This window comes from Bidens hawaiensis, unplaced genomic scaffold (genome assembly GCF_021521415.1).
Source record: "Bidens hawaiensis isolate Kalapana, Puna unplaced genomic scaffold, B.hawaiensis_p1.1 tig00034691_1, whole genome shotgun sequence".
NCBI classification, from domain to species: domain Eukaryota; kingdom Viridiplantae; phylum Streptophyta; class Magnoliopsida; order Asterales; family Asteraceae; genus Bidens; species Bidens hawaiensis.
In genome coordinates, this window is record NW_027496022.1 from 9,971 (window position 1) to 16,638 (window position 6,668).

Consider the following 6,668-nt stretch of genomic DNA (forward strand, 5'->3'; position numbering starts at 1 on the left):
ACCTGCTTTGAAACCTACCTTCGGCTATAAATACTCCAACACCTTGGAACGGTATGATCATCTGATACCATCACATATCTTATCTGCTCTAGCTATTTCTCTTAATATACACTTATATTCAGAGCAATCTAGTCTGATTCTCACGCCGGAGGGTGGTCACAAGGAGGTACCCCCCCTTCTCAGTGACGAGCTCACGGTGTTTGTTTTGCAGGTCATCAGAAGAATAACCATCTTTGCCGGACCTAACCCTCGTGGGAAACATCTACTTGACCCTAAGATTATCCGTAATCTGCCGGGGTCACTTAGTGTTTCTTCAGCTTGGCTTGCAAGAAAAGTTATCTTTTAAATCTATCTTTTATTTTTTTCCTTGTTCTAGAATTGTTTTGTTTCCTACTTTCATGCACTCGTTTCCTATATATTGTAATTTGGTATTGAGAAAATAATAATCAGAAAATTGTTCCAACTTCGGTTTCTTCTTCTCTTCTTATTCTTGGAGCCTAACCCACTCTACGAGTCTCTATCAATTTGGTGCTTCATTATCAGCACTTACGGTATGTCTTCGACATGCTTCATTCCCATCAATACCATGCAAAACTATCTAAGTGTATCTTTGGTGCCCTCAAAATACCCTTTTTGGGTCACATCATATCGGCTGTTGGTGTACAAGCAGAACCAGAAAAACTCACTGCCATCTCAAAATGGCCACCACCGAAATCCATGACTGCACTTCGTGCTTTTTTAGGATTAAAGGGGTATTATCATCGTTTTGTTAATCGCTATGCGCGAATCGCTTCTCCTCTAACGGATATACTCAAGCTACCGAAGTTCCTTTGGCCACCAACTGCACAAATAGCGTTCGACAATCTGAAAACTGCCATGGTGTCACTCACCACCCTTGCCTTACCGGACTTTTCACAACCATTTGATCTAACGACCGACGCCTCTGGCACTGCCATCGGAGCCGTCTTGTCTCAACGAGACAGGCCAATTTCATTCTTTAGTAAGAAGTTGTGTCCTCGTCTGCAATTTCACAGTCCACTTATAACCGTGAAAATGGAGGCAATATTTATTGGGTCGCCGCTTTCGTATCTTTACTGATCATAATAGTTTGCGGCATCTGCTTACGCAACACATTCATACACCTGATCAGCAGAAATGGATTACCAAACTTTTGGGATTTGATTTTGAGCTTCACTTCAAGCCAGGAAAAGAGAATAAAATGGCCGATGCCTTAAGCCGGGGTAGGTGAACCCCTTCTTCTTTCATTATCGGTTCCTGTCGCTGATTGGTTGGTCGAGCTAAGACAGCATTATACAACCAATGATACTGGGAAGTCATTAATCCTTAAGGTCCTCACCGAACCATCTTCCCTTGGGGTGTTCACGGTCCGGTTTTGACGGTTTTTGGGTCAAACCATAAGCCAAACCGTTAGTACGGTTTTTGCTAATCAAAAACCGAAGCCAAACCATTTAAAATAAAAACCGAACCGAACCGTTACTAACGGTTTGGCTCCGGCCGGTTTCACGGTTTAGGCTTTAATATGCCATTGTCAAAAACTTAAACTCTAATTCACAAGTTCAGATTTCAAGTTGTCCAAAAATAAAATAACCAAAATGCAGGTTCCCCATAATTAATCATATTGTCCAAAATTTAAGCCTAGAACATGACGGGATACTATACTTTTAGTAAACTTTGGCTAAATAACACACTAGCTCTTATAGTGGGCTAAGATAACAAGCCCAATTTTTAAAAACATATGATATATTATAAATAATTATATAAATCTAATATAAAAAAATAAAATTTATATATAAATAAATCCTACGGTCCGGTCCGGTTTTTTACGGCCGGTTTTCAATAAAACCGCAAGCCAAACCGTTCATTACGGTTTGAAAATTTTGAAGCCGACTGTCACATCCCGACCAATGAAGGCGGAAACGTCGAGGTGCGACATGATTGCTCATTGCACAACGACACTATAAAGTTACAATATTTAAACAACTCATTTAAATCCATATCATCATAAATAACACAACAATTGTTCATACAAAATGCCAAATAGATAGATAAACAAATAACTTGTTCTTTCATTTTCTAATATCCTAAAGCCAAGATGATAAGTTTCTTCAAGTAATACAATCAAGCTAACATCAAACCTGTAACATTGCATAAAATAGAGTTTGTTAACACAAAGGTTGGTGAGCAATTTTCATAGTTTTGGACAATAAGTATATAGTATGAAATCCACAACTAGTATATGAAAACAATAAATAATAGCAACAATTTAAATAATAAAATCGTCAGTAAGAATACATTGACGAACCGTCAATAAGAATACATTGACGACAATAATGAAATCGTCAATAAGAATACATTGACGACACCTTTCTATATGGGGATACCATATATACTCGGAATTAACGTATGATCATACTTTGATGAGGCTACCCGCCTTAGCATTTAAGAATTTGCACATAATCATGTAAGCATATAACACCAAATCGAGCATTTATTTAAGTAAACATATACAATACGTGTTGTGGTTTAAGACACAAGTATAAATAATTTGAATTGGAGTAAGTATGCAATGTCACCCCCAAAATGAAAGATGAAAAACGGGGGATGAAAAAGTACTCACTTTAACAAGTAACTTGAAAGATAGTGTCGTGAATAATCGGAGAGATCGGTTTAACGAGCAAGACCTATATTAAACGGGTCTTGTGCTAGTAGGTAGTCTTGGAAGGCTTTAAAATAAAATACATGACAAATAAAGTAAATAAATAAAGTTTAGGATTTAAAATGTAAATATTTGAGAAATTAAAGAAACGAGTTTTGTAAAATAAGTTTACTCGAAACCGGGTCTCGGTATTCTATTCATTAGTTTTTTTTTACTCAACCTATGTTAATTAATAATGTGGGTTAAAATGAAATATTGCAAAACCCTTGGTTATAAGAATACCAAAACGAGGTTTAAACGAGTGTTCGGGTTTGTCGGTTCGAGACTTGATAATTGACCAAGCTCAAAGTTAACTTCCCAAAATAATAAATGTTATGAGATAACTCCATAAAAATCAAAATAGACTTAACCAAGTATGTAGTTCTATTGTGAAGAACCTTAACGTTCGTTAAGCGAGTATACGACTTTATCGGTCCGAACTTGTTATAAGATCAAGTTGGTTACCGACATGCCAAGTATGTTTAGAAATTAACTAAAATTGATTTAAAATATAATCTTGAAGAAAAATATGAGTTTTGGTGGCTAAAAACACACTTCTGTGTCTTAAGCGAGTGAACTCGGTTTAGTTCGGTTTTTGGTTCGGTCCTTGACTCGAAATAAGACCGAGGATGGTTACCACATACCCAATTACCATGGAACTTGTAAAATAACTTATAAATAATAATACTCAAGTTTTACATTCAAAAAGTTAACAATAAAGCTTTTAAACTAAAGTTCGGTTTTTGGTTCGGTTCTCAACTCGGGATGAAACCGAGGCTAGTCACCAGATACCCAATACCACGGAACTTGACAAATATGAACAATAAACTAAAATATGCAGAAGTTAAGCAAGTATAACAAGTTATATGGTTAGATTTGGTAAATATATAAACAAGGACTACAAAGTCCTCTATGTAACCTTGCCTTACTAGCCCGACATTTCAACCGGCCGAACCGGAGAAATGAAAGACCGAAGGTAAACAAGGAGTGTATATTATATATATGTTGTAACCTCAAGCTTTAAGTATTGAGAAGTTAGTTAAAATGAAAGATTAGCTTATGAAGAACAACCTTAGAATTCAAGAATTTGAGAAAGAAATGAGGAAATGAGCAAGCACAAATGAAGAAGATGGGTGTGTATATATAGGGTAAGTTGAATGGGTCTTTCATAAAGGGTGTTTCATGAAAATGGGTTGGTTATAGACCCAAGAAAGCACAAACTACAAATGGGTCATTCAAGTCTCCATTTTGGTAGTTTTAGTCCCTAGAGTTCGTTTTGAGAGTTTTCGGGGCATTTTTAGAACTGAAAAAGGTGTTTTTTTAGATCCAACAACTATAAAACAAATATGTAACATAAAATTCATCATTTTGATAATATCGAAAGGTTCGGGATACAAAACGGGTCGGGTTTATATTAAGAATACAAGTATAAAATAACCCGAAATTGACAAATGTCACACCGACCGACCGATTGTAAAAAAAAAAACCGACCGCGAAGCCAAACCGATGACCGGCTTGGGCGGTTTCGCGATTTTAAACCGATCGCTGAACACCCCTAATCTTCCCTACTTAACCACTTGGCTCGTGACGGCGTTATTTACATTCGTGGTAAGCTTTTGATTCCCGACTTACCAGCCCTCAAGCATAAGATCCTGGAGGAATTTCATTCGTCACCTCTCTGAGGTCATTCAGGTATAAACGCCACCTATAAACGCATGATACTGCACTTCTCGTGGCCACGCCTTAAATCGGATGTTACCTCATTCGTCTGCTAGTGCCACACCTGTCAAGCTACCAAGGTCCCGACTCGCCGTCCATATGGCTTATTACAACCGCTTTCGATACCTTCGAATATATGGGAGGACATTTCGATGGATTTTATCACCCAATTACCATTGTCACAGGGCAAATCGGTTGTTTGGGTCATAGTTTATCGCTTAAGCAAGTTCGCCAGATTCATTGCCCTTCCTCCTTCATTCACCGCGGCTTCACTAGCCTCCTTATTCTAAGGGAGTTTTACAAATTGCATGGTTTACCAAAGTCCATTGTGTCTGATCGCGACCCTATTTTTTTGAGCCGCTTCTGGAAACAACTGTTTAAGCAATTAGGTACAAAACTTTGTCATTCTAGTGCTTACCACCCACAGACGGATGGACAAACAGAGGTTGTTAATCGCTGTTTGGAAGCATACTTACGAGCTTTTGTGCATCAAGATCCTATATCGTGATCTCGTTTTCTATATCTCGCCGAATGTTGGTATAATACGTCTTACCATTCTTCAATTTAAATGACTCCATTTTATGCGGTTTACGGTCGCAACGCTACTGCCATTCATGATTATGATGGTCGTTCTGCTAGAACAACTTCCATTGACTCCTCTTTAATCAAACATCGCAAGGTGCTTGCCAAACTTAAGTTTTCATTAAAAAAAGGCGTCACAAAATATGGCTAATCAAGCAAACAAACATCGTTTGGATAAAAAATTCAAACGGGGTGATTGGGTGTATCTCCGGTTACAAAAGTACAGACAGACGTCTATCGATAAACGCCTTCATCACAAGTTGTCTAAACGCTTTTTTGGCCCTTATCAGGTGGTGGAAAGAATTGACCAGGTTGCTTATCGTTTAGCTTTGCCAACTACATCTAAGATTCATCCAGTCTTCCATGTTTCCCTTTTAAAAGAAAGCTATGGCACTGAGGGTTCTGATGAACCTCCTACGGTTTTGGCCGACGACAATTCCGTGGGTTTATATTTTCCTGAAAGTATCCTTGACAAGCGTAAGAACGTAAGAATGATGAATGCCATATGGATTTTTTGGTAAAATGGCATAACAGGGACATCTAAGAGGCTTCTTGGGAAGACCGAGACGCATTCGAAATGGAATATCCCGACTTTCAACCGGACCTCGAGGACGAGGTCGTTTTTGGGTATGGGAGAAATGATACAAGCCAGTCGGCCCAAATTGGTGAAGAGACGGATCAACGGATCACACGGGTCAAAATATTAAGATGGGCCGACAATCTGTTCGAGTTAAACGGGCACCTCAAAAACTTCTTGATTAAGTTAAAAGATGGCTTGGCTTGCAAGGAAAGTTATCTTTTAAATCTATCTTTTATTTGTTTTCCTTATTGTTCTAGAATTGTTTTGTTTCCTACTTTCATGCACTCGTTTCCTATATATTGTAAATTGGTATTGAGAAAATAATAATCAGAAAATTGTTCCAACTTCGGTTTCTTCTTCTCTTCTTGTTCTTGAAGCCTAATCCACTCTACGGGTCTCTATCAATAACTCTTTAGAGAAAGAATTAGAGAACTAATAAAGAAATATTTTTAATTTAATTAAAAAAATATATTCAAATTCTTTTTTTCTTTTAGCCTTCTTATTTGTTATTCTTCACTAGAAAAATATAAAAATATTAAAATAATAAAATAATAAAAAAAACTCGTTATATTGCACATATGCAATACATCGAAGGGTTTTTATTAGGAATAATTCATCTTATTAGAATGAGGAAAGAAAAAAAAATTCACAATTTTTTTTTTAAAGTTAAAAATAGTTATTTATCAGTTCTCTAGATCCCACCCCTACACACACACATAGGATTGGGATCATATGAGAATCATTTTAAATTTGAGAATTTTAAGAACCATTTTTAGCCACTAATTTTTCTTAACTTTAAATTAAATTAAAAGGGTAAAAAAGGAATTTTACATCTTACAATAAACACGATCAAAACCCTAACCCCTACCTCCTAATTCAGAGACATTGAGTTTGTATATCAAATGCATCCAGGTTCCTATTTTTTCAATAGCCGTTCAATTTCTATAAGTAATCTTCAAAACTTATTTGATTTAGGCGAATTAGGTTATAGATTATAAACTTCAATTGTTATAGATTCAAATTTTATGATCGGAGTTCAGATTTTCAGTTGTTGTAACAAATTTGCTAGAT

At 36.6% G+C, this 6,668-nt stretch overlaps 1 pseudogene; it reads left to right on the forward strand.

Moving 5' to 3' along the window:
* The first annotated feature begins 564 nt into the window (after positions 1-564).
* Positions 565-1,098, forward strand: LOC143586545 (putative mitochondrial protein AtMg00860 pseudogene; annotated as a pseudogene).
* The last annotated feature ends 5,570 nt before the right edge of the window (positions 1,099-6,668 follow it).